Source organism: Otolemur garnettii, unplaced genomic scaffold (genome assembly GCF_000181295.1).
Source record: "Otolemur garnettii isolate 467f Iridium unplaced genomic scaffold, OtoGar3 scaffold00065, whole genome shotgun sequence".
Taxonomy (NCBI): Eukaryota; Metazoa; Chordata; class Mammalia; order Primates; family Galagidae; genus Otolemur; species Otolemur garnettii.
This window is the reverse complement of record NW_003852460.1, coordinates 8496098-8521669: the sequence shown is the minus strand read 5'-3', so window position 1 is coordinate 8521669 and position 25572 is coordinate 8496098. Positions and strand designations below refer to the sequence as shown.

Genomic DNA, 25572 nt, shown 5'->3' with positions numbered 1-25572 from the left:
TATTTTGCACTTCAGCCAGATCTGGATCCCAAGTAATATATTGTGACTGCAACCCTTTGCTGTTGCTGTCATCGCTGATACAGACACTGCCATTGGGTCTTCTTGAGTACAAAGCAAAGCTAATGAGAACCAGAATCTTCCTTCTGGCCCTTTTCAGACATGCTCTAGTGAGCTGGTGCCTCTTTTATGTGTCTACTGAAGGGCAAAAAGATAAAACAATTTAGCATCCCAGGATACCTGGGCATAGGTGCATCCCATTCCAAATGCCCTGCCATTGGGATACATTAGGCTTTGGTAGTGTTTCCTAATCTTGAAACCACTGACATTTAAGATGGGATCATTCTTTGTTGTGGGGGTTGTCCTGGGCACTGTGGTTGTTGATCAGGATCCCCAGTCTCTACCCACTGCAGGAGAAAGTGCTAATAACGCTCCAGAAATGTCCTCAGGCAAAATGCCAAATGTCCCATAAGGGGCTGAATCACCCCCAGTTAATGACTACTGGGCTAGAAGACCCTGGCTCTAAATCAGGTCCTGACTCTACCACGTGTTGTGTGGTCTTGCACAAAGCGCCTAAACTCTCTGGGCCTCCACTGGCTCATCTGCGAAATACAGGGTGCCCACAAAGTTCATGTGCAATATAAAATAGTGTGCAATTTAAAATTAGTACAGTCTTTGGCATGAAATAAGTGTCCAAAGTTGTTAGCTTTGTTATAATCTTTATTATTATTATTATTATTTTTATTTAAAATCTGAGGAGTGTGAAAAAAGCTTTGATCTATGTATTGTTGAAAAGGATGTGGGTGGTGTGTATCTGACAAGCATCAAAGAACAGTGGGCTCAACCTCTTAGAACAACGAGTGGGAAATGTGCAGAAAGCATTAAGAGCTATGAGGGAACACAAGGGTATTCAATTGTCTCTCACTGTTCCTTCTCAAGTTAGCATTTATGGAAACCAGAATTTGTGGAAAATGGACTTTGGCAGCACGATTAGGCATTTTTAAGAACAGGATAAATCACCGTGGGAAAATATTTTTTGAATTACTCTGTTAATATGAAATTAGTAAACTTTCAACAGTTCGTTGAACATTTTTATTTTAAATAATAAAATCTATTCGGTGCCAAAGCAACCATATTGCTTTCGATATGATTGAATATTTTATCTGTTAGGATCTTTGTTGCATTGATGTTTGCCTGACACTCTCTGCTCCCACCAAAGCTCTAACTTTCGTAAACACCAGCACCGGTAAATTGAGTCTTCCTCTTATAAGTGGGACAGGGGACAGAATGGCATCTTGAATGAGACTCCAGACAAAGAGTGTGAAGCCAGGGTTGTGTCTTTGTGTCACCAGGTACTATCTTGGCTTGTCACGTCCTCCTTTTGGGCCTCTTGGGTTCTCAGCAGGTCAGATTAGTTCAGCATGCCCCAACTATATTCTTAGAAATCTGAACAATATAAAGAGATGCTCTGAAAATAAAAAAATGAGAGGTGAGAGTATAGCAAATAGATTTGGGACGTACTTTGAACATTAGTTTCCCCTGTGCAGAACTTCTCTATTATTCTTTAGTTATTATTTATTGTGATTATTTAAGGTGGAGCTGGCATGCATAACCTCCTCAAATGTGTTTGATTATGAATTATGAAACAGTTTGAAAAATCTTGCATGAAATAATGTATAGGTCCCTTGCAGACACAGAAATTTCTCGATTTCTTTTATATTAGTTTTCTGTCACTGCCATGACAAATTACCACAAACTTAGCGCCTTAAAATATTACACATTTTACAGCTCTATAGGTTAGAAGTCTGGCATGGATCTCACTGGCCTAAAATCAATATGTCGACAGAGTCGTGCTCCTTCTAGAGGCTCTAGGAGAGAATTCTGGAGGGTCCAGAAGTCACCCACATTCTTTCCTTCATCTCCAAGGCTCATGATGCTTCATCCCTTTGATCATTCTTTCGTTTACAGTCACATCTCCCCACACACCCTCAATTCTGTTGGAAAAGGTTCTTCTATTTTAAGGGCCCATGTGTTGTTTATATTGTGCCCAAATCAAAATCTAGGTTTCTGGGTGGTGCCTGTGGCTCAAAGGAGTAGGGCACCGGCCCCATATGCCTGGCGGTGGCAGGTTCAAACCCAGCCCCAGCCAAAACTGCAAAAAAACTCAAAATCTAGGTTTCTTCCCCCATCTCAAGGTTATTAATTTAATCCTATCTCCAAAGTCCCTTTTGCCATGTAAGGCAACATATTCCCAGGTTCCAGGAAGCAGAGCATGGATATCTTTGGGGGCCATTGTTCTACACTGTCCCAGGAGCTTTCTGAATTTCTCAGCTCTGGAGGGCATGGTGCCATGTTCTGTACAGCCAGAAGAAGCTTGAGTGGTTGTCTTTCTTGTTCACTTGCTTCTGACCCTATCCACTCTGGCAGTGCGGAATAACTATCTTGTAAAAGGTATTAAGTTCACTGGATGGGTTGTCCTCATCCAGTGAACAATAAAATAAAAGAACACAAGAGTAAATAAAACAAGGCTATCAAACCCTTCTGTGCAGCATTTTATTTTTAGCTTCTCTCCTGATATAGGCAAAATATCTCTCTGAAAGAAACTAGACTCTGAACTATGTTTTAACATGTAAAATTGCCATGCTAGTTATCAATAATTAACCTTTGGAATTAAAATATAAACATAAAGGATTAAATTGGTCTATCTACTCTCTTTGACATAGTCATAATGAGGCTCAGCATTTTTTTTTTTTTAATGAACACTAGAAACCTCTAAAGTTGTCAGGCCACTCATGGTCATCAGCCTGTAAAGAGAAAAAGAAACAGAAGGATTGTCTTCTTCTCACAGCTTGTCAAAAGGTCTGATGGCTGACCTGTATGAAGTGGAATCTTTCCATGGGTTTGCTCATAGTTGATGGTATCAACAACCCACGTGAATGGAAGGAGGTTGCAAATCAGTTTTGCACTACAATAAGATTCCAAATCTTGGTGTTTGGAGTCACGTTAAGTTTTTTATTTTAATTTGGCTATAGGTAAAGTTAACATGTGATTTAGCAATCCCATTCTAGGTACCCAAGAAAATTGAAAATGTATGTTCATGCAAAAAGTTGTATATGAATTTTCATAGTAGCTTTATTTATGAGTGGCCAAAAAGTGGAAACAACCCAAATGTCCATCAACTGATGAGTTGGCAAACAAAATGTGGTATATCTCCACAGTGGGTATTATCCTACAAAAAAAAAAAAAAAAGGGAATGAAGTAATGACATGCTATAACATGGATCAACCCAAAGATATACTAGGTGAAAGAAGGCAGACCCAAAAAGGCCATATGTTCTTTGATTCTTCTTATATTAAAAGTCAAAAATAGGCAAATCTGTAGTAACAGAAAGTAGATTAGTGGTCCCTGCTGATGAGGGGAGAATGGGAAGTGACTACTAATGGGTATGGATATTCCTTTGGGGGTTATTACAATGTTCTAGAATTAGTGATGATTGTGGTTATATCTGTGAATATACTGGAAAAAAACTAAATTGAACATTTTAAAATGGTGTATTTTATGCCATGTGGATTTTATCCCCCAAAATTGTACCCATTAGGTATAAATCTCCAAGCTCCTCAACTGTTTTACTCTAATTTATTTTTTAAAACAGAAGTTTCAGCATGTTTCATCATTCAGAAGAAGCATTATTTTCCACATATCAAAGCAAAAATGTTTATCCATGTCTGTGAAATACTTTTCTATTTGTCATTTTAAAAGTCACAGATTGAGGAGAAAACATTTCTGAAGAATAAATCTGAAAAGCAGAAACTAAAAACTCAGATGCGTGCCCGTTAGCACAGATGATTTGCTTCTATGTCATCCTGGCATTTGGTGTCATTCTGCAAATTGATTTCTCTTTTCAATTTCTCCTCCTACAACATGTTTGACACTTAATAGTAAAAGTCAGGAAGAGAGTGTTTTGTTTTTTTTTTTTTTTCATTTTTTACTGGAAGTGATTTTAGCTATTTTAAAACAAATGTACTAAATATAAATATTCCCAGCTGATCTTGCTTCCATGCTAGTAGACACAAATGGTTTTCTACATAGATGCCAAAGTGCTCCTCTCCCCCAGGTTGTCTTTCAACCAACAGATATGCAAAAACACAAACTGCAAGTGCTGTTTTCTTCCAAGTGCTGGTTCTCGCCTTCTGGAATGTATAGCGTAGCCAGGGAGAGAAAGCACAATATAGAAAGACAAATTGCTTTTCAATGATTAAGTAAGAGTGAAGACAATAGCTGAGATGTGAGGCGAGGGGGGCTGTGATGGTCACACAGGAGGGATGTAAGGGACGCATCTATGACGTCAGAGTTTTCTGGGAAAGTAACTGACATTTAAACATTCCCAACCTTCCTCTTCCCTGCCTCAGTGAGACATCACAACTGATTGTTTACATATCTCAAGTGCCTAGCTCATTTGGGACTCTTTAAGCAGGTTTGCCTTCTCCAACAAACATGAAGTCAATGTCTTCTGGTTCTGTTTTAATGCATTACTTATAGCCCCGTACAAAGTTCAGTTGTGTTCCAGATGGTATGATATTCTTGTTAATGTGATGGCTTATCCGATGGTTCACTCATAGTGTCTCTGTAGGAACCCAACAGGGTTTCTCAGAGGAGGTGATGCTCTTTAAGCGTGGTAGGGTGAGTAGAAGTTAGGTGATCCAGGATGTGGGGAAGGCATTTGGGCTGAGAGTACCCCCCACCATGATGAAGTCCTCTGGGCTCTTTCATGTAGCTAGAATTAGGGGTGTGATGGAAATGAGGTTTTGTAAAGTCTCAGAGCTAAGGAGTGCCCACACGTTGATGGACCTGTGTTTTCACCTCAGAGTTGAGAACTCCATCTGAAAAGCTGAATGACTCATTGACAGTTTTCAGAAGGGAAGGGGCAAAATAAGTGTTTCTGTATAGCCTTCAGGAGTGCAGAAATGCTGGTGGGCATTGTCTTAGAAAGGAAGTGATGAAGGACAGCACAGTTTTCAAGGACGCAGAATCCACAGAAACTGGTGATTTTCCAGGTATGAGGAGAAACTTTAAGGAGTAATGCGAGAAATGACTTTATTTCAATTTCTTTGGGTCATGGCAGGAAGCCCCTACTGAGGTATTCAAGCCCCAAAATCATTGCCCCTAATTTTATTGTGTATATTTTCATTTTTTTACTTGAAGCAAGATACATGTGTAAATATAGCCCTTTAAACACCCACTGTGTCTTATCACACACTTACTATAAATATTTGTGTATATAAGATGTAAAAGTCTATTATATATATACACAATATATCATACATATGTAATAGTCAAGATGTGTGTATTTATTACTTGTTATACATTAAGTATAATGCATATAAAGATACTTGAATTGAATTAATATTGGGAGAAATCTATAGTGTCTGTACTTCTTACTTATAAGTTTCTTAAGTTGGCCATATGGATCTGAAAGGTACCACTCTAGGATGAGTATCCTTTCTTTCAAGAATATTTGGAAGAAATGCTGATTCCTAATAAGTAGCTCATACTAAATACTGAAGTCCATGTTATTTATTTCATTTTTTTCCTGAACTTTTTCTCATAATATACATTTAAAAAGGCTGTGAAGTAATCTCTATGGACTCATCTGCTCATACATACATAGACGTTATAGGTTTTTTTTTTTTTTAAAGATATGGTTCCTTTGTTGTTTGAAATAGTGAAATGCTCCATGAAATGTGAACACTGTTATCTCCTGTGTCACATGTCTACTGATTTCCTTTTTGTGGGTCCAGATGTGGGGTCATCAAACTTATTCTATAAAGGGTCAGAAAGGAAATACTTTAGGCATTGTGGATCATACTGTCTCTGTTGCAGCTACTTCACTCTACCATTGTAGTGGGAAAGCAGTCACAGATAATATATAAATGAGTAGGTGTGGTTGTTTTTCCATAAAATGATTTATGAAAACAGGCATTGGGCCATTGCCATTTGCCTGCTCCCACTCTAGATCAGTGGTTGCCACCTTAGGGTCAAGGCATGCCTCAATCAATGTGTGAGAAGTACTTTCTTACCCATCATAAGTACATTCTAACTTTAGAATTATCCTTTCTAAGAAAACTATATGAGAGAAGATTTGAGTGAGCCTAGAGCTACCTCACATTTATAGTCATTCTGCTAAGCTTTATGTTGAGAATACAAATAAAAGTTTATTGTACAAAATTAAGGCCTTCATATTTCATAGTTCTCTAAGGCTAAAGACAGACTAATTTAAGTCCTTCACAAAATTCTCAGTTTCACTCCCCCCACCTCCCACTATTAAAATGGCATGACCAAATGTTATCAAAACAAATACTATGAAAAACATCAAGTCCTTTAAATATAACCATCACAAATGTTATTTCTTGGCATAGGTGATCTTCGTGGCATGGGAAGGTGTGATCTTAAGTCCTTGTAAAGCAAACCTGGCAGCACCGGGACCGTCACTTTCAAATTAAACAAAAGCAATATCATGCCCCCCAGGTACCAAACACACTTCCTTGAAACCAGGGAACTGATTAAACAACATGGATAATATCATCTCATTAGTTTCCTCTGGTAAATTATTAAGGAATAAAATATAGTTTGGAGGGTAATCAGAGAGCTGAGGATTTGGTGTTGAATTTCCCTGGTTATTAGCAGAATTTGGTGTTCCCTGACCAGGCTTTTTGTTTGCATTGTTGCGGCCTATTCCACAGTTTTGCCTTCTTTCTTTTCTTTTTTCTTTTCCTTGTCACCAAAAGTGCTACACGTTTTAGATATTATATCTGAATCTGTTTTTGCATACTGGATTCGCATTGGTTTGCCATAAAATGGAAATCCTTGTAACCTTCTCAAAGCATTCGTGGATGAACCCAGTTCCTTAAACATAACAAAGGCCCGCCCCGTCATTTTCACATCTTTAAAGCCACAAAGTCTACCGCATGACCAAACTGGGAAAACAGGGCATGTAGGGATCTCTTCAATTCTCCTTTTTTAATTTTGTCATTCATGTTGTTGACATAAAATTGTATGAGTTGGTCTGGTATCCCTGTTTGAGCTAAATTCTTCAAATAGCCTTCACGCCTCCTGCACTCTGGGCTCCAATAGTGGATTGAAGAAAGTAGAGACCTGAGCCAGCTACGTGTGAGAAGCTCCAGGCAACTTAAGGCCTAAGTCGTCTTCCACGAGAGCGAACAGCCAGAAATGGTTCTTGGCACTGGAAGTAGCACTTCCACACTCCTCAATCGGAACGCTCACAAGTCAGGAAGCTGAGCACAGAATCCTTCAATGACCCCCCTGCTGAACTTTCCTGAGTAGGAAAGAAAGGTGTTGGAAAGGTAGCAAAAGACAGTGATTAAGACCACAAGGTCAAGAGTAAGGTTTGGATCCCAGCTGTGCCACATGTAGTCTGTGTCCTGGGACAGGATACTTGACCTCCCTGTTACTTGATTTATTCATCAGTAAAATGGTCATATTAATAGACCTCACTTCATAAGCTTGTTTAATGATGAAAGCCACAAACACAATAAAGACTTGGGATAATGGTACATATTATATCCACAAGAGATGTTAGTTACTCCCCCACATTTCTATGTCCCTTAGATTGAAAACCAGGGCATAGTTCTCAACTTATTTTCTCTGTGCTGTGAGTCACTGATGAACAGTCCTTACTTTGCACTGTTAATAGTTGTGTGGACTTCAGATTACCATCATGTTAATGGGTTACACTGTTATAGCTTCTTACATTTAAAAATGTTACCCAGAGATGGATATTTGACAAGGAAGAAAGTAGCAAAACTAAGTGCAGAAGATGTGAATATGCGCAAATCAATAGTGCTCATGAGTGAAAATGACATTGGAACATGTTGTTAGGTTGTAGCAGTTGAAATCACCAAAAGGCCAACAAAATGATTATGCGCCCAGACATTGGGCATTATGTTCTTTATGTTCATGTCACTGAATTCTGAGTCTTACTTTTCTTTAACAAATAAAATGACATTTGGCTATGTTTATACCATACACTTCCTTATCCATCCTTTTAATATTAACTGGCAGCATGGAAGTCAATAAAAAGGAAAACTCATTAAAATAAACAAGTACAGGCCAGGCACAGTGGCTCATGCCTATAATCCTAGCATTCTAGGAGGCCGAGGTAGGTGGGTAGCCTGAGCTCAGGGCTCGAGATCAGCCTCAGCCAGAGGGAGACCTTGTCTCTAAACAAAAAAAATAGCCAGATGTTGTGGCAGATACCTGTAGTCCCAGCTACTCGGGAGACTGAGGCAAGAGAATCACTTAAATCCAAGAGTTTGAGGTTGCTGTGGGCTGTGACGCTACAGCACAGGGCAACAAAGTGTGACTGTATCTCAAAAAAAAAAAAAAACTTCAATATTTTTAAAGTATCAGATTAGCATATAATTTATTTTCTCTTATAACCATTTTCTAAATGGTCTTCATATTGCCCATTAATTGATCACATGCTTGAACGCACCCTTATGGATTCTGTGACTTTCTCCCTCATAGTTTGCCCTGCTATTTCCTTTACTCCCCAACAAATGGCAATGGTGGTAGTGGGACAGGGGGTCCAGAAGAGCGTATGGCAAATGTTTCATTCATCATGGATATTGCACACACTGCTTTCTTCTCCCTATAGGACTAGTTTTATCTCCACTTCACAGAGGAGGTACTTGAGGCTTAGACAGGTTAGATACTCACATGATGAGTTATGGCATGAGCTGGAATTCAGCCCCAGCCAGGCAGAGCCCAGAGTTTTCCTCATGACTGTGCTACTGTTAGAAACATTCCCCATCACATCTACAGCAGGACTCATGGAAAGAGGCATCTGGCTCAACCCTGTTGAAGTGAGAAGCAGTTTAAACTGATGGGTGTATGAGCTTGGGGACTTAATTTCTTAATTGATGGCATTGTTAGGTTTTATTTCTGTTGCCAGTAGAAGAGAAAGGAAAGGAGGAGAATCTGAGCTTTGCAGTGAGGGAATGTGAGGCCTTAATGTGGGGGAAGTCCAGCAGGATCAGTCAGTGAACTAACATACAGCGTGAGTGTGTGGAGGCATGCACGAAGCCAGGAGTGGCAGCTGGAGAGAGGGAAGGAAAGGTGCCTGGCAAATACTTAGTGGAATTTAGGGGAAAGTTGTGGTTCCTGGAAAAATTTCAAGGAATTTGTCACTCTTGATAGTTTCATCAATTCCAATCCATTGTAATAGTTCCTAACCTGTACTGCTCATTAGAGTCTTCTGGAGAGCTTCTATGCCCAACCCCCACCCCTGGAGGTAGAATTGTTGTAATCCATACCTGTGCTGCCCAACACAGGAGTTGCCACTAGACCCTGTGGCTACATAAACTTAAATCAGCTCCATGCCATACACTTCCTTATCCATCCATCCTCAGCCTCCCGAGTAGCTGGGACTACAGGTGCCCACCACAACACCTGGTTATGGTTAAATAAAATTAAACATTTAATATTTAGTCTAATCAATCATATCTCAAGTGTTCATTAGCCACTGTAAGTGGCCATTGTATCAAATAGTACAGATAAGAAAAATTTCCATTGTCATAGAAAAGGGCTATTGGACCATACTGGTCTAGGGAGGGGGAGTGAGCAGTAAGTATTTTTGAAAACAGTGTCAAATAATACTAATATACATTAAGGTTAGACCACTGCTGTTCTAAAAAATATAACCACTTATATCTGAACTAATTTTGCTTTTGAAGGTACTTACAAAAATATTATAGCTAGACTTTTTCTGCAGTCTAGAAATGTAGCTGCATATATTTTTGTCTAAAGCAGCTTACTTGCCTCATTTGCTTTGTAACTAAGGGTTTAGATGAGTTCACAATGAGTCTTTAACTGAAAATACATAAGCTGTCTTTCCCCACTTAGAATGAAGTGGTACAACTCATGCTGATTTTGAATTATTTATTAAGGAAGTTTAATAAGAAATTTTATCTTAAACTGAGACTGAGAGGCCCATTGTCCACAGCTCACATTTTAGGTAGCAAATGAGAGGTGATTGATGTTCATATATTTTGTGATATTCAAAATTAATTCATTAAGATAATAAGTTTATTAAGTCTCATGCAATTTTGAAAGAAAAATTGATTCCTTTATCATTAGAGAAGAACCCCATTGAGAGGAGTCTCTTGCAAAATGTTAAGTGCAATTAATGAAACAAAATGTCATCAAATGTAGCACTAAAATGAGAAAGTGGGAAAAATTTAGTTTGGCAATTTTTGTTAATGCCTATTTTATTTCCCCTAAGAGTTTTTGGTATAGAGTTTTCCACCTCTTAAATATGATGCTTATCAGCACATTAAAGATTCTTAGATCCTTAAGACTTATTTTATTTCCTGCTGACTTGTGAATATCTGATTTGAGATTGGGTTCTCCAGTTTGAAATAACATTAATTTAACATCATTGTATCTTTTAGATAATCTTATTCCAAAATTTGTTCCTTGTTTAGTGAGCAGTGAAATCTGCCTATATTGAAATAAATGACTTACCTTGCAGAGAGTTCACCTGATACCCATAATGAGTCCTCACTCATTTGAGTGTCCTGCTTGTTAGGAGGAACTATAAACATCCAACTTTGCACCTCAGCATTCCTCACTATTTGAGTAGAAGGAACTGCTATGAAAAAGACAGTTTTACTTATGCCTGACATCATTGCTCACAGCAACCTCAAGGTCCCTGGCTCAAGCAATCCTCCCGCCTCAGCCTCCCCCAGTGCTCGGATTACACCATGCCTGGCCTCTAGAATTGCTTTTTGTCAATATATGCCACTCATGGGGCCTCCCTTTACCACTGCTTTGCAGACCTCACTGTCTGCTTGCTCTTATTATCTGCTTCCTATCCTTGCTGCACCACTCTGCTCAGATCCTCTTTCATAGTGTTATACAGCCTTCCCAAAAATTAGGTTGGATATTTCTATTTGTAAAGGATCTGATATTCAGGAGGCTTTCTAAAACACCTTTTCCTCTTTTCTTAAAAGAAATACCAGTCCCTCCCCTTATTGCTAAAGATCATTGCTCTATTGTCTGCTTTATCCTGCTGCCTTCCCCATATCCATGCACATTTCTGTGCCTTGATTCCACGGGGCTTTGGGCCTTGAGCTGCCCTTGATGCACTTACCAGATTTCTCCCAGTTGCAGAGAGGCTGTCCAGTCTTGGTTGGATGCTCTATATCATGCTTGCTTGCTTTGCACAAGTTTCTTTCAAGCAACTGAAGAATAGGTCAGTGGTGTGCTGTGGGGTAGAGGGTAAGCCTAGAGGGTAAGCCCGTTGCATTTGGAAATAGACTGGGTTTGAATCCCAACTCCTTGCTTCCTAGTTGAGTGATTTCCTATAAGCTGTTTAAACTCTCTTTGTCCCAATTTTCTTGTGTGCAAAATGAGGATAATTCTAGCGCCTTCCTTCTAGTAAGTATAGTGAGTATTCATGGAGGCAATAAGTGATCATTAGATATTAGATGTTATTTGTTGTCATTTTACTGTTTTCAGATTCATGGCTTTATGTGGCTATTCAAAGCTACCTATTTCTTAGCTTTGATGGTAGATTTTACATCTTAAGGATCTGAAAATTATTGTTCCTACAAATAGGTCACAGCAGCAGCAGGATGATGCTAGCAATTAAACCAATATCAGGGTGCTGGGAATGGAGAGAGGAAGGACAGCTGTGGTTAGGGAAGCAAATGGCAGCAGTGAGAGAAAGCAGAATCCTCCTTCTGTCCTATGGCTTGTCGCCTAGCCTCTGGAAGTTCTGAGCAACCCCAAGGTAGAGTCTGATAATTAAATTAAATGACACCGCATTTTCACTGAGCTCTTTAAGGTAGCAGTTGGACTGGAATGTCCTGTGTAATTCACATTTACATGTACAGTCTTGAAAAAAAATATTAAAGCCTAACGTGCCAACTCCATGCTACCAGTCAAAAAAGGTTAATCAGACCAAAGAAAGATTTTTCAGTAGTGTGGCCTAAATGAAATTTCATTCTGCCATTTTTTAGATCTAGTGATAATTCTTTTTTTTTTTTTTTTACTTGCAACCCGGCAACAAAACAGCTTTTAAAACAAGAATTTTACAAGTGACCGGTGGGTAGGAAAAAACGGGTCTCCCCGTCGGGGAATCGAACCCCGGTCTCCCGCATGACGGGCGGGGATACTAACCACTATACTAACGGGGAACCACATGAGAAGTGCCTTTCCCATAGGCTTTTTATATCTTTTGACTTCGCCCCGCCCTCACTACAGTTATAAATGGGGTTTTTTTTGCTTTTGTTGTCACCAGTCTCCACTGAAGTCAGACTGAACTAAAATGGAAGCGTCCAGTTCGCTCTCCTGTTCCACTTATCATTTCCTTCCACTTACCCTTCTCTCCTGCCCCTCTTGCCACTCCTTCCTCCCTCTCCTGAGCCTCCAAATGCAATCTCTGTCGCCCACCTGCCCTGGCACACACGCTCCCAGGGAGCCCTCTGGTCATAATTCTTAAAGATAAAAGTGTTACCTATTTCTAACCTTTGACTATGTATCATTTAAGACCTGAAGTATGTCATTAAAAATAGATTTTTTCATAAAAGAATTTCTACATGCTCTTCAAAATGTTGTATACAGAACAATTTTTATTTTCCTGTCTAGCTGTTCAACTCCTCTTTTTCCATGCGGAAATGAACCACAATGTAGTTCAGTGAGAAGCAGTACACGAGGGGTTCCAGGCACTAGGGCTTCCAACTCGGACATCTTAGATTTGTTATCTGTGTGGACACAGAAGTTAAGGAAGGCAAGGTTAGCTGCTCTGTCACCCCCGATCTCATAAAATACAAGCTTATTTCTCATTCAGATTGTTGGAGCGTCCACAGTTGGTGGGACAGCTGTGTTGCGTCAAGGATTCAGGACTCAGGCTGCTTCTTCCTTTTATTCAGTTGGGAAACTGGCTGGGCCTGAATTTAGCTGAGACATTGGAGCAACTAACCGTTTTTCTCTATGCGGCCTCTTTACATAGTCTCTCCAACACAGTGGCTAGATTTAAGATGTGGTGGCTCAGTGGTCCTAAGAATGCAAAAACGGATGTTTTCAGGTCTTCTTAAGTCTTAGGCCCCAAACTGGCTCAGTATCACCTTCTGCCTCATTTGATTAGTTAAAGTAAACCACAAGGTCAGCCAGGATTGAAGGACAGAAGACTACACTAGACATGAGTACTGAAAGGTGGGACCAACCTGAGACTACCACCCAGAGCTTGGAGGGCTGCCCAGATGCTATCTCCAGGATTTTGTAAACCAGGGCTAGAAGTGAAGGCTTTACCTTCCTCTGACATTCTATCGGCTAGAGCCCAGTCATACCACTACTATCAATTCCAAGGGAGGCTGGGGAGTATAGACTAGCTGAATGCCTGCAAAAAAGAAGCTAAGGGCGTGTCAGTCTCTTCCCTATGCTGTGCCTTCCATTTCTGTCTCCATCCCCTCCCTTGTAAAATGGAATTGTGGGAGGGAGTGAATGGGGGCCACAGATAAAGTGCTTAACATCTAACACATCCTCAGTAAATTGCCACTATTGCTATTATTATTAGCTATTTTTTAGCAGTTATTTGATTATATTCCATTTAATCAACACACATGGCAGTGGATCTCAGGCTGAGGAATTTAAACTTTGTCCTGGAGCTATCAAGGATACCTCACAGGGGTTTTAAGCGAAAGAGTGCCATAATCAGAAATATGTTCACTCACAAAGTTTGACAGTGTGGTTCTATAATCGTTTTGCCTTGAATGTGAAAAATAACACCAATCTTATAAAGAGGAATAATCTGGAAAAAAGAGGCAAGAAGAAGGTAGAGTGCTGAATGGAATGGATTCTGAGGCTGTAGATTATTCCTTGGTATCTTTAGCTTTGGGAGGGTTAAATAGGAAAACAAAAAATGACTGTTCTCAGCATTTTTTTCTGATTAGCAGAACTCTCCCACTGATCAGACCTTTTAATTGCTTCCTGATATTCATTTCCAAGGCTGTTTGGGTGACTCTTTGGCCTAATTGGTTTTACTTAAAGGGTTGTTACTTGAATCTTAAAGAGGATTCCTTATCTTCACCCTTTGTTCTACTGGCTTGAATGCATTTTTCCAAAGAATGCCAAAGATGCAGGACTTCTCTCTTATTTCTGGATTTCCTTTCGTAGGCCTGACTTGGTTCCACTCTTAGACTGAGAATTTCGCAAAACATTTTCTCTTGAGATTATTTGCTTAAAGAAATAGTCACTTTATTATGAAACATTTGTTGATCTGATATTATCTATCTCCATCAAATAATTGATTTCAATGACCACTCCAGTCTGAGGTAATTGATCTTTAATCATCTGTTCATCATCAGGCCTGCTTATAGCTTGGTTGCTACTAGTGCTGACTCTGAATGTGGCTTCCTCTTCCAGTTAATTTGTAAGCTTCAGAGTGGTTGGGGTCACAGCTGCATTACTTATGAGCTGTGAATCTTTGAGCAAGTTACTTAACATCTCTAGGCTTCTATTTCCTCACCTGTAATGGGGATAAGAATGTAACTACTTCTTAGAATCTTTTGATGTATAAATCAGTGCCCATAAAATGCTTAAAACAATGCCTGATAGTAAGTGCTCAATCAGAACAACATTTGCTTCAATTTATTCATAAACCAAAAGATCATTTCCCTGGCCAATGAAAAATGAATTGCATAGCTGTCAATTTCATAGGAAACAATGTATTAGTATTAATATGTTTAAAATATTAATGTACTAAATAACATTAAATGAAGGTACAACTCCTATTGATGAATATCCAATGTGAACAACACTGACTGGAATTAAGAGTATTTTCAATGCATGAGTGTTGAGAATAGTGGAGGTGGAGGTGTATGCAATAACAGGTAGATTTTACTCTGAATTTCTCTAAGTTTAATCATTCAGGTAGCGAAAACTATCTGACATATGTCATTCCTTTTAAACTCTTTCCTCAGCTAAATAAATAGCAGCAGCAACAGAGGCTATGTATGGCTTGAATGATTAACCTTACAGAATCCTAGTAAAACCATAGTGAGTCTCTCAATTTTGAGTCAGTAAGATCTTCCATGAAATCATTTCCCAGTTTGTCAGTTATAATCACAGTGATTCTTTTGTTGGAATTCACTTGAGACCCATGAGAGAGCTATAACTTCATATTGAGTGGAAAACAAAGATGTCTTTTCAAGTTGACTTTGGTTCAGTGCCATGTGGAACACACAGAGATTAAGGTAATTTGTGATTGAGAGACATTTTGAATCTTCTCTTTTCCCTCTGCTCCTCCTAGATCCCACCCCAAACCCTCAGCCCTACCTGCACCCTCTTAAGCAGAGTCACATGGGTCCATCCACTTTGACCTCTACAACCTCTGTTCAGGAAATGAACAACTTCTCAAGGACTATTGTTCCATAAAAAGCATAAAACGCAAAGCATGTGTTATGCTTCGGTGGAAAAGAGAATGGGACCTTTTTGTTTTGTAATGTTTGTGGCCAGTGTTAGAGAAGTGAAGAAGTCAGTGGTTTTAAAATGTAATTTAAGAATTGAGACTGTGTCCTAAACAAAGAAAGCATCCTATGTGCTTTATCATGCTCCCAGGGGTTTTACCAGAGGCTTCCAACATTTTTAGGTTGATTCCTAATAAGGACAGTTTGCACAGTTAGAATCCAATTACCATTTGTAGATCCCTGTGGAAAAGTGTTCTTTTTTTTAGAGAAATCCTTTCCTAAGTCCAGAATATTTCTTCAAAATAATCTTATTAAAATAAGAGGCAGGAAATCTAGTTTCAATTTCTTTTCATTCTTTTTGTCCCTTCCCTCCCCTCCTTTTTCCTCCCTAACACACACACTCTCTCTCTCTCTCACTCACACACACACACACACACACTTAGTCACTCACTCAAGCGTTTAGTCAGGGACACAGCCTGCCTCAGTTCTGAAGGGGGACAGGAACTTCTCAATGGTCCGATGAAAAGATTGCATATTTTTGGTCCCAAGATTCACAGTAGCGGAGGTCTCTGGCAACAAAAGGTATCGTGGGAGTCACAGCTATGCCAGCTGGGCCATTTCTCATACACTCGATACAATCTGCCATTTCAGGATGCGTTTTTCACCAAAAAAAATAATTTCTTTTTAAACAGACTCAAGTTCCTACTCCAAGCTTAGTTCAGTGAGATTAGAGCTGACAGCAAAGACGGAGTCTATTGTAATTCATGGGTAAGCAATATAAATATCTGTATTTATACTTCTCTTTCAGAAGATGATTGTGATAAGACTCTGTGATTCTTTTGCATCTATCTTGCGAGTTAGGAAGAAAATTGGATTGATCAGCGTCTGAGATGTGTGACAGCTAAAAACGGTGTAAATAGAGGTTTATGAGAACCTTATTGCCTTATTTTTAGAGTAATGTTGGGGGAGCTCAAAATGAACAGACTCAAGCAAGAAATAGTGTGTTGTAATTAAATGGAATGGCAATAGCATAATTGGACTGATATCTGCAAAAGATTTGAGCACAGGCTATTTTGAGGTCTGAAAGGGTAAAGGTAAAGTGCTTTATTTTTCCCGCTTGACATCTTAAACTCAGGTGCAACATTTTAGTTGCTGTGGCCACGGTACATATGGGTTTTGGAGAAAAACTTGATATCAGATAAGGCTAATAATAATTATGATGTGCTCTGTTTTACAAAAGAAGAAAATCTTAAGTTTCTAGATTTGTAAACAATGTCTGGCTTATCTTATTAAAAGGATGTATCTTCTGATAAAAAGGTTTAGTGAAGGAAAGAGGCAGAATGTGACTCCTATGCCCCAGATCCCATTTTGCTACTGCGTAAGTCACAGTTGCTTTGCTCGTTAGGGGTTTGGATTGGTTTATCAAGAGAAGTGATGAAACCCATGTGGTGGTTATGAGTCTAAATTCTAGAACCTGAGACCTGACTTCAAATCCCAACTGTACCACTGACTTGGTACGTGATCTTTGCAAGTTCCTTAAGCTCTGTGCCTCTGTTTCTTGAACTGGAATATGAAGATGATAATGGTAGCATAATCCTTAGAGTTGCTGCAACAATTAGATGAGATAATACAAATGGAGAACTGAGATCAGTAACTGGCAGCAAATGGACTATCTATAAATGTGAACAGTATTTTCAAGGTCTAATATATCTCTGGAGGTCTGTTGTTCCAATCTTCCAATTTCAATGAACTAAATTTAATTATAAAAAGACAAGTAAAACTCTCAGCTGCTGGCCGTGTCATTGAGAAGTTTCTAATTCTTGGGAGTGTTTCCATTTTCTGCAACTCAGATCTGTGCAGGCTGTTTTACCACCTTCTCATCCAAGATTTAAGCACAATTTAAAACTAAGCATTAAGTTGGCAGCCAGTAGAAAAGTCCACAATTCAATTGGGGAATAAACAAAAATGGAATCGGCCTTTTGTTCTGATGCTTTTGCCCTTGGGGACATCTAGTATGTAGTTGTGTCCCCTGTATGCTAACGCTTGGAATGGTTCTTTCCACTGGAGACAAGATGTAAGTGACATTTGTTGTTTTAGCTGGCGTTAGCACAGCGCTGGGTTTGACCATGTTCATTTCCACTTCTTTGGTTTATCAATAATCCAAACAAACAGTCCATTTGCAAATAACCACTTCTTTTTGCCCTAGCATTGACATATATCCCAATATCCTAAATTATTACTCTGTTGTGGAATTTCTTTGCAGGCTCCTTGGGATGTTTCCCAGAGAAACAAAATTTGAGGAGAGGAGGAAAATGTTGATCTAAAAGGCTGATCCTAATCAAAGATGTCCTTTACTTTTAGTCTGGTCCAAGGGTCAGTAAACTTTTTCTGTAAAGGGCCAGTTAGTAAGTATTTCCAGCCTTGTGAGCCAGACAATCTCTGTTGCAGAAATTCAACTCTGTCCTTGTAGCCTAAAAGCTGCCATAGACAACACCTAAATGAATAAGTGTGACTGTGTTCCAATAAAACTTGATTTATGAAAGCAATCAGTGGGCAGGATTTGGCTCACTGGATTTGGCAGCAGTTTTCTAATCCCTGGCTAGTCTGCTTATATTAGCAAAATCTGTATCATCCTCCCCATTTCACAGACAAGGAAAGTGAGGCATTGGGAGTGTAAGTAGCTTTCTAAAGGACCACATGGTGGGTAAGTGTCAGAACTAGGCTGAAACTCAGGGAGTCCAACCCACCAGCCCTTGCTTTTAGCCACCACCCTGTGCCACCCTTATTTCAAGCAGTTGACTGGTTGGCTCCCCAAATCTGTGTGGTTCATTCTCTCACTGCCTCACAGGTCGGCTCAAATATTGTGTTCTCAGTAATGCTGCCCCGGCAGCTGCCCAACACTCAGATTCCCCTCACCTTGTGCTACCTTCTTCTCTAGCGCTTCTCACCTTGAAAAACTTGATGTGTAATTTACTCATTTATTGGGTGTGTTTCTTTTCCCCACTCACCTAAAAGCTCCTTGAGGGCAGAGCTCTTTGTTTTGTTCACCAGTGAATCTCAAAGACCTAGGAGAGTGTCTTGGTTGTAGAGGGTGCTTATTAAGTACATGCTGAATGACTGAGGCCTGGTTTTTCCATCATGCTGCTGAGAAATATTTCAATACATCATATGTAGCAACAACTAGCTAATATGCCAAGGCAAGAGGTAAAAATGGACTATGATCCCTACCAACTGTCCAGAATTTTCAAAAATCCCTGCTCATAAGAAGACCAGAATAGATAAATAAAATACAAAATTATATAGAATGTGAGAGAAGTGTTAAATCTTCTTAAATAAAGATCTGTTGAGGCGTAGCTGAAGAATGAAGAGAGAAAGAATGAGCAAATGTTATCCTGTTGCATTCATAATGGGATTCAACCAGGCATGTGACAGCTACACAAATACCTGTGCCTTCCCTGGAAGCTCATGAAGGAAGGAGTTCCTTGTCATTGGAGATGTGTTTATATTGTACTGCAGTTATAAAGAACTAGGTGGCCCTTTCCAGAAATATTGATTGTGGACCTGGTATTTAAACTTAGGCCACATTTCAGCAACACACTGTGATTATCTGGACACTTTGGCTTTACTAATTATTAATAAATGACAGTTGGCAACATTAGAAATAATTAGAAGAAATTTACTCCCTGGTATAATTTATATAAGTGGCATGCCATTCCCCAGGGCCTTAACCAACCTATCTGGTCTTTTCTTCTTCCTCTCACCCATATGGAAACACAATGCAGCTGACACCTTTAGGAAAAAGCATCTTATACATACTGGTAGTGGAACTATTCATTTATGAATTCAATACACATTTCTTTTTTTTATTAAGTCATTCATACATAGATCATAAATACATTTTTTTGCAAGTTATACATCCAACGGAAGTCTAATTACCAGAATCCACAGAGAACTCAATACACATTTTTTAATAGCTTTTCATGTCACTAGAACAGCCAGGCTTGAGATGGGGATGAAAATTTAGAGTGGTGATGGTTAATGTTAATTATAAGTTGATTTTCTATTTATTTAGGGCTCACTGGGAGCTAATGAGCCCTCTGTAAGAAATTCATTTGCATTGTCTGGTACAATCCCTGCAAACTGAGAGTTAGGTCTTATTCTTTGCTCCATCTTACTGATAAAAAAACTGAGGCGCAGAAATGTTTTGAATCTTACTGAAGAGTTCCCATATATTTGAACCCACATCTTCACTACCACACCAGTGGAACTCAACCTTTATTGTGTAAAAATAAGACTCATCTGAGGATGTTGATTTACACAAGATGGGGGTTCTTGGGCCCTATCCCTTGTGTCTCTAATTATCTAAATCTACCCTAAATCTACCTGCATGTTTAACAGCAGTCACCTGCCCAAGTGACTCGATGCCCTAGGTTTGCAAATCACATTTTAAACAGTCCTGCATCACTCCTTGCTTGGCCCTGGGGAGTTTAGTTGCTGCAATTAGACACTAGCCCCAAGGGCACAAGAAAACAATGTGGTGTAGACCAAAACCAAAATTATTTCAATCAATTTGATGTCATGGGAAAATCAAGTCTATTTGTAAAGATGCAACTTAGTGCATAAGAATGATCGTTCTGAAGAAATCATAGACATTAGATAGTTGGGCTTTTCATCTGTCTTCTGTTTCTTTTCCCTAAATGTTCAGACATATGCTTCTGGAGGGAAGGGCATTTCTATAATCAAGGTTTTTGGTGAAGTGTTCTCCCTTTTGTCATGGTACTATGTATTGGGATTTTTTTTGTGTGTTCACTTCTTTTAAATAGGTTTATGCTGTTTGTGCTTCTGAACGCTTAAATAGGACTTACAATAAGTTCTATGATTCTGTTTAAGTACATAATACACAGAAAAATACATGTAGAGTGTACATAGCAATACATAATATATATAAGAATATATAGTTCATGTCTTTATTGGTAAAATGTATAAGTGATTGTTAGTATCCCTGGAACTATCATTTTAAGGACATTCTATGTAATTTGGGCCTTAATAGCAGACCTAGTCTGTGCTATGCCAGGTTTCCCAACCTCTGCACTATTGATATTATGGTCCAAGTAATTCTTTATTGTGGACAGTTGCCTTGTACATTGTGGAATATTGAACAGCATCCTTGGCCTCCACTTTCTAAATGTCAGTAGCCTCATCCCCAATTATAATACGAAAAATGTCACCAGGTATTGATAATGCCCCTTGGAGGTGATATTACCCCTAAGAACCACTGTGCTATATCCTTTTTTTATCACATTACTACCCATTATTAATTCTGTTACATAGTACCCCATAATAAAAGCATATTTTTATAACTTTCAAGGTCTTTAGTCTATCCAGAGATAACAAGTCAGTTTTAATTTCACCTACATTTATAAAATTGAAACAAATTTGAAATCTTCTGTTTTCAATTCTTAAAAATAAAATATCCTATTATGACCACTTAAAGGACTGGACTCTAAGAGCCTTAAAATGAGTCATCCATTTATAAGCTAAACTGTCACCAAAGAAAAATGCTGGCCTGGAATGTGCATTTGAGAGTAGAAAACCAGCCCGAATCACATTCTAGGCTGTGCTGGGGGGGATTTGGTGTATTCCTTGGGTGCTTATTTATCACTTTGTGGTCCATGTCACAAAGGATGACATTGACCTTTGTGTTCATGTCTTACTACACCTGTCATGTCTGATGGTTGGGGATAGGTATGATGGGTTGACACTTCCCCAAGTCATATATCCTCATATTTCCTTTCTCCCCAGTATACTGGTGTTTTTTGACTCATGAGCAGACTCTGTTTTAAGACTTTTCTTTGCAGCTTATTCAAATCCAGAATACTTCTTCCCACACATGAACAACATTACATGGGTTAGTTAGGTTTCCAGTTGTTTAACTCCTGATGTGCCTGACTCATTAGTCCGTAGATTACAAATATTCATTCAGTGGCACTTAGCTGCCAGGTGACCTTGGATACTGGGAGCACCAAGGTGAAAAGTCAGACAAAGTTCTTGCCCTCCTGAATCTGACTGATGTATATATTATAACTTAGGGTGCAGGCTGCTAAGACAGAACATGTTGCTAGATACTGGGTAAGTATGTGTAGGGTACTAACAAACCTAATCTCTTTATAGTAGGTCAGCAAACTATCGCCAGTAGGCCAAATCCAGCCTGCTGCCTGTTTTGTGTGACTTGCAAGTTAAGAATGATATTTACGTTTCTAAATGGTTGGAAAAATTTCAAAGGAGAATAACATTTGGTAAAAGTAAAATTATATGACATATGAATTTTCTTGTCTATAAATAGTTTTGTTGGAACTCTTGTTTACACAGGGTCTAGGGCTGTTTTGTTCTACAATGGCAGAGTTGAGTTGTTGTGGCAGAGACCATAAGACCCACAAAGCTAAACGATTTACTATATATAATTTTCTACAATTCTGTTTTGTGAGGAAAATGCTTTCAAAATTCTAGTCATCGGACCTCTCCTGCCCATATTGGTGGCAGCAGTACCTGGAGTATGAAATAGCACCTTAGCATCAGGTAGTGGGGAGATAAGCATCTGATGGGAAGTGAAGACCTGTTGTTGGAAAGTCTGTCTGGGAGCGTGCCCTCCTTGGAACTCAGGCCCCTGCCCCCAGCAGCCTGCTTTCCTAGTGCTTCCTCCTATCCAGGAGTACTTTCCTATCGCTGCTGTAACAAATCACCAGAAAGTTCAAAACATTAAATTAATACACATTTAATACTTTACAGTTCAAGAACTCACATGTCTGAAAGAGGCCTCTCTGGGCTAACATCAAGGGCCACATTCCTTCTGGAGGCTCTAGGAGGTAATTTGTTCCTTGCCTTTTCCTGCTCCTAGAAACTGCCTGCATTTCTTGGCAGCATCTCCAATCTTAGAGCCGGCAGCCTGGCACTTTCAAAGCTCCCTCTCTCTCCCATCTCTGCTTCCATCATCATATCTCCTTCTCTGACTCAGCTGCACCTGCACTTCCCTCTTGGTAGGAGGACCCTTGTGATTACATTGGGCCAGCCTGGACAATGCAGGATAATTTCCCCATCTCAAGAACCTGAATTTAATCACATCTGCAAAGTCCTCTTTGCCATGGAAAATAACATAGTGACAGATTCCTGGGCTTCAGGTGTGGGCACCTTTGGGGGAGACATTATTCTGTCAACCACACCTCCGGTAACTCTGCACTATAATTCTTTTAACTTCTGCAGAACAACATGTAGCCTCAGGGGTGTATCTCCAGCTTGGATACTGAAGTGGACATGAGTATGGCCTTTAGCCTCTAAGAGTATCACATTTGAGTCATTTCTTTGTTGTTGTTGAATGAAAAAAAAAATAAGGATTATGACATCACTGCATTTGTTTAATAAAAGAAAGAAGCACCATACTTCTTCCTGGGAGTCTATTAAGCTCAAATTTTGTTTCAACAAGTAACATCTTCACTATTAGGACAATCATAGAAATACTTTTGTTTCCTACGGTAGATTTGCATCTTTCTTTGGTGACAGAGAACTTCTTGCATTTTCTAGACTTACTACAGAGCAGATTTATTATTACTGAATATTATTATTGAACCAAAAGTTGGAAGTTCGTATCAAGACCTTGAGCTCAGTGGTTCTCAGCCTTGGCTGCATGGGAGAATTAGTTGGGAAATATTAAAAATATGTATTTTGTCTTAGCTCAGACTGCTATAAGAAAATAACCTCGGATGTTCTGTCCCTCTAATAAGTCCGAATATACCAAAGTTTAAAAATCTAAAAAGTTACAAATCATGGGCTGTAAGATATAATGGACTAAAAGAAACTTAAAGCATGACACTTCACTTTTTATCATGCTAATGGTAGGCATTTGTGAACAGTATGAAAAACCATATATTACTTGATTGTGTTGGGCTGTTTTAGTTGGGAGAACAAAATGAAGGCTCATGAAAAGTGTGAACTGACCAGGTTCTATTTTGACAAACTTAGGAATGTCTTTTAATTTTATTTTCCAAGATAAAAATATTATTTTCACCATGTTAAAAAACTTGAACATCTTCCTTCTCCCCTCTGCTGCTCCCCATCTTGGTGATTACTTTTACCATCCTCCCAGTTACTCATGCTATAACCTCGAGAAGCATGCTAGATTACTCCTTCTCTGCTCCCATTGCATTCAGTCTGTCCCGAAGTATCTATGTAGTTCTGTCTCCCATGTTTGTTCAAATTGGAAACAGCAGCATACCTAGCACAGAGTCTTTTCTTATCTCTGCATCTTTGACTTGCTCTCACCTTCAGGTCCTTAAGAAATGTGTTTCTAACCTCTTACAGCCACCTGATCTTTGATAAACCAAACAAGAACTTACACTGGGGAAAAGAATTCCTATCTGATAAATGGTGCTAGGAGAACTGGATAACCACATGTAAAAGATTGAAACTGGACCCACACCTTTCACAACTTAACAAAAATTAATTCAAGATGGATAAGAGATTTAAATCTAAGGTGTGAGACAATAAAAATCCTCAAAGAAAGGGTGGAGAAAACACTTGAAGATATCAGCCTGGGGAAACATTTTATGAAGAAGACTTCTGTGGCAATTGCGACAACAACAAACATAAACAAATGGAACTTAATTAAACTGAAAACCTTCCATACAGCTAAGAAGACAACAACCTAAGCAAATAGACAACGTTCAGAAAGGGAAAAGATATTTCTATGTTATGAATCAGACAAAAACTTGATAGCTAGAATCTATAGAGAACTCAAATTAAGCAATAAAAAAAGACCCAACAATCCCATATATCACTGGGCAAGAGACATGAATAGAACTTTCTCTAAAGAAGACAGACAAATGGCTAAAAAACATATGAAGAAAAATGCTCATTATCCCTAATCATCAGAGAAATGCAAATCAAAACTACCCTGAGATATCACCTAACCCCAGGGAAAAGACCCACATCACATAGTCTCAAAGCTGCAAATGCTGCTGTGGATGTGGACAGAAGGGAACCCTTTCACACTGCCAGTGGGATGGCAAACTCATACAACCATTTTGGAAGGAAGTATGGAGAATCCTCAAACAACTCAAATTAGACCTCCCATTTGATTCTGCAATCCCATTAATAGGCATCTACCCAGAAGAAAAAAAATCTTTTTATTATAAGGACATTTGCGCTAGATTGTTTATTGCTGCTCAATTTATAATTGACAAATTGTGGAAATAGCCTAAATGCCCACCAACCCAGGAATAGATTAACAAACTATGAAACTGTGGTATATGTATACCATGGAATACTATACATCCATTAAAAAGATGGAGACTTTACATCTCTTACATTTATCTGGATGGAGGTGGCACACATTCTTTTTAGTAAAGTATCACAAAAATGGAGAAGCAAGAATCCATACTCTATTCTAATATGAAGGCAGTAGATGAGCTAATACAAGGGGGGAGAGTAGGGGAATGAGAAATTGGGGAGAGGGGAAGAGAAAGGGGGTGGGGGGTCATGGTTTATGGCACACTTCTTGGGGGTGGGACACAATTACAAGAGGGATTTTTTAATAAATTCAATCAGTATAACCTAAAACCTCAATGAATCTCAAACAATAAAAAAGAAAAAAAGAAACTGTAAAATAAATTAATGAAAGATGATTAGAGGAGAGAATAAAATCCCATGAAAAAAGAATAGGCATATTTAAAAGAAATATAAGTTGAACTTCAAGAAATGAAAAATGCAGATAAAATTAACCTCTATAGATAGGTTAAAAACAGTAGATTAGAAGCAACCAAGAAAGAATGAATTAACTTGAAGATAGATTTTAGGAAATGATCCAGAACATAGAAAAGTAAAGAAAAATGTAAAAGCTTGAGGGGACGCAAAACTGGAGTGAGAAGGCCTCATATATAGCCATTATATTCCAGTGCAAAAGTTGGGAGAACATGGGACAATTGGGTAATGGTGGGGATTCAAAGAGATAACAGGTCAGAACTTTTAAAACTGATTAATGACATAAATCTTTGTGTTCAGAAAGGAGGAATCCTGAGCAGGAGAAAAAAAAAAAAAA

The 25572-nt window shown here is 38.9% G+C and overlaps 1 protein-coding gene, 1 non-coding gene and 1 pseudogene across 2 annotated transcripts in view; 1 reads left to right on the top strand and 2 right to left on the bottom strand.

The window, feature by feature from the left end:
- ARHGAP6 (Rho GTPase activating protein 6) overlaps positions 1–25572 on the top strand; it is a 465268-nt gene that overhangs the window by 353994 nt on the left and 85702 nt on the right. The gene's annotated exons all lie outside the window — the stretch shown is intronic.
- LOC100962994 lies at positions 6398–10700 on the bottom strand (annotated as a pseudogene).
- On the bottom strand, positions 12144–12215 carry TRNAD-GUC. Its single transcript has one exon. It is a non-coding gene; the product is annotated as a tRNA-Asp (tRNA).